The 3,047-nt window shown below is 55.3% G+C and overlaps 1 protein-coding gene across 1 annotated transcript in view; it reads left to right on the top strand.

Moving 5' to 3' along the window:
• The window catches only part of PML (PML nuclear body scaffold), a 60,919-nt gene extending 60,800 nt beyond the window's left edge, over window positions 1–119 (top strand). The window contains exon 9 of the transcript XR_001830765.2: window positions 108–119. The gene's annotated coding sequence lies outside the window, so the exon portion shown is untranslated. The remainder of the gene's footprint in view (window positions 1–107) is intronic.
• Window positions 120–3,047: the final 2,928 nt, after the last annotated feature.

Below are 3,047 nucleotides of genomic sequence, written 5' to 3'. Positions count from 1 at the left end.
TTCTGTTTTCTCCCTTTTTCTCTCCTCCCTGCCCTCTCCTATCCCTCTTCCCTTCCCCTTCCTCTCTCAGTCTCCTCTCCCCTGATTCCAGCCCACTTAGTATCTAGGTGACTCTATCCCAAGCTGCTTCTCCTGGTGCCTTTGTCCCCATCTCTCCAAGCCACCTTGATTGTCTCCTCTACCTGACAGGGTCACCCTGCTGGCTGCAGGCTGGAGGGATTTATAGCAATTCCCTCCCTCCTTGCCTGCACGGGGCTACCAGACAGCCGGCAGATAAGTGGGTTGGACACAGGGGGGCCCTGGGAGAGGCAAATAAATACATCAAGTTCCCAGCTGGGTCTGGAGATAAGGATGCAGGGAGATGGGGCTGCAGGGTTCACAGATGCTGCACTGCACGGGGTCACCCTTCACAGCCTGATTCCTCTGGCTTCCCCGGGGAAGTCTTTTGGGGGCCCTTCAGAAAGGACACAGAAGAGGACTGTACCTGGGCGATCCCTGCCTGGGAGGTGCTGCACTGCGCTGAGGTGCCCTTCTTCGGCTGGGATTTGGTAGGGACAGACCTGAGGAGTGAGAATGTGGCAGACTCAACCCCAAGGTGAGGCAGGCAGGAAGAACATTGAGCCTTCCAGCACAGGAGGGGAAACTGAGGCCCAGAAGGGAGAGAGACTTCCAAAGTCTCACAGGAAGCCAGTGAAGAGTAGATACAGGAGTATCTATTCTAGAAGAGTATTTCAGGAGCCTGGTACATTGACCAGCGAAGAACAAGGCTGCCACCCCTCCCTGCTCTGCAGCCAACCCTCAGTCCTCCCTTCCCTGGGGCCATCACCGGACATAAAGAGGCCACAATAAACACACATTCAGAGACCCCCCCAACAACTTTGCCACCACCTCCTTTGGCCTCCTGTGGACTGCAGGAGGGCCAGGCCCAGAGTCTCCTCTTCCTCCTCCTCCTAACCCCTGATCTCCTCCCCTAGACCCCCTTACACTGAATCATGCCTGGCTTCCCCGAGACGAGGCCATTCAAACTGGCCTTGCCCAGAATCGCAGGTATCTCTGCAACATGCCAGGATCCACCTCTGGGAGGGTTCTCCTCCCTCCACATCTCTGCCCCAGCCAGCTGCCTGATGAGATGCCCTCTCTGTGGGGCCTGATTTGGGGTCAGCATCCTGTTATAGATAACTCGAGGGTGCAACCTCAGTCTCTGCCACACGTGGATGGGATTCTGTTCTAGTGCCCGTGGGCAATGGAGTGGGGGTAGTAACACAGGAGGCCTGAAGTGGGGACGCCTGTCCCATCCACCCCAGAGACAGCTGCCCTTGCCACTGTCAAGGCCACATCTGTCCAAGAGCCTTAAAGGCCTCCTAGTCAGCGAGCTCACCCACAGTCACCAGGCTTGGCACATCCTTAACCCAGACTGCCCAGGTGAGGCAGCTCAGACAACTACATGCTGGGGACGTTTTCCATCCCCACCTGCTCTGTGACCTCTCTTTTGGCCTCTGTCTCCCTCCCACTAAAGTGAAAGGGACAGAGGACCTCTGGGCCCCAAGCTCTGATGCTGGGTGACTCTGTGATCCTTTAAGGCTGTCACTGCATCTCCCTAAGGTGTGTGCAGGCTTCACAGAGTCTTTCCAGTCTATTAGAGCTGATTGCCTACCGGCTCAGAGAAGGGGAAGTGCCTGGGAGTCCCACTCCCTGGGGGCAGCACTTAACCACTGTCTGACTGCTGTGCTTCTGCGCCAGTGAACTTCCCTGCCTTGCGATGGGACAAGCAGGATTCAAGTTCACTCTGGAGCTTCCTGGGCTCAGTCCAAGGCGGAGACTGTCCCTGAAATCACACCCTTGCTTGGCTGCGTCTTCTTCCTCTCCTACTTCCCCTTCTCTCTTCTGGTTGCTTTTTGCTTGGGCAGTTTTTTAAACAACCACCTGCACACAAAACCTTGTCTCAGTCTGCTTCTGGGAAGCCATTTCCAAGAGCAAATGAAAAGAGCCTATTGGCGGTAAGAGACTGAAGGTCTCCGAGGGAGAAGTCAGTTTTATTTCATCTCCCCATGTGCCCTTTCTATGTTGTTCTGGGCTTTGATGGGGACAGTGGAGGAGAAAGCCCTGGGCAACCACCCCACCCCCACCCCGGGAGCTTTGAGTCTGGGAGATGGAGGAGGAGGAGGAGGAGGAGGAGGAGACTCTGGGTCTGGCCCTCCTGCAGTCCACAGGAGGCCAAAGGAGGTGGTGGCAAAGTTGGGGGTGGTCTCTGAATGTGTTTTTATTGTGGCTTCTCTATGTCCTGTGATGGCCCCAGGGAAGGGAGGATGAGGGTTGGCTGCAGAGCAGGGAGGGGTGCAGCCTTGCTCTTCCCTGGTCAATGTACCAGGCTCCTGAAATACTCAGTGATCAGATTTTAGCTTCAAATAACAATGCCCCAACTGCTCCTGAATCCTGCTACGGAAAGGCCCTTTGGGAAGTGTTTTGGAGCAGGAAGACTCCCTCTGCCCACAGAGTAGTGCACAGCAGTTTTGGGATGGGGGGCAGTCCTGGGGTCCAAGTGGGCATTAACGGACGAGGTGGGCTGCAGTGTAGTGGGCGGGCAGACATAGAAATTGCCAAGGGCCATGAGGAAGACAGGAAACCACAACCCCAGACTCCCAAGGAGGTGTCTTCCTGCAGGAAGCCCCTTCAGATGGCAGCCTGCTGCTCAGAAGCCCCAACTCAACCTGCAAACTGGCTTCTTCTAAAGTCGCAGCACCCCAGGGGCCTCAGGACACATGTAGCCCATTCCCCTGCCATTGCGTGGATGGAAACTTAGGAGAGAGGGCAAGGAGTTACTTAAGACCACTCAGAGAGTTTGTGAAGCTGGAATGAGGTTTCAGGTGGCGGAGCTCCAAGCCCCTGCCCCACATTTTTCCTAAGACCAAGGTAGAAGTTTTCCTCCTGTTTTCCACCTCGACAGTCAAAGTGTCTCTCTTCTTGGCCTTGGGACTGGGAGCCATGTTCAGGATGTGAAGTCAGATAGGGACATCTTTGAGTTCATAAACATCTCCTGTTCATGAATA

The sequence above is a fragment of the Cebus imitator genome, unplaced genomic scaffold (assembly GCF_001604975.1).
Source record: "Cebus imitator isolate Cc_AM_T3 unplaced genomic scaffold, Cebus_imitator-1.0 Scaffold203, whole genome shotgun sequence".
Classification (NCBI taxonomy): Eukaryota; Metazoa; Chordata; class Mammalia; order Primates; family Cebidae; genus Cebus; species Cebus imitator.
Note: the sequence above shows the minus strand (reverse complement) of the source record. Positions and strands in the feature narration are given on the sequence as shown.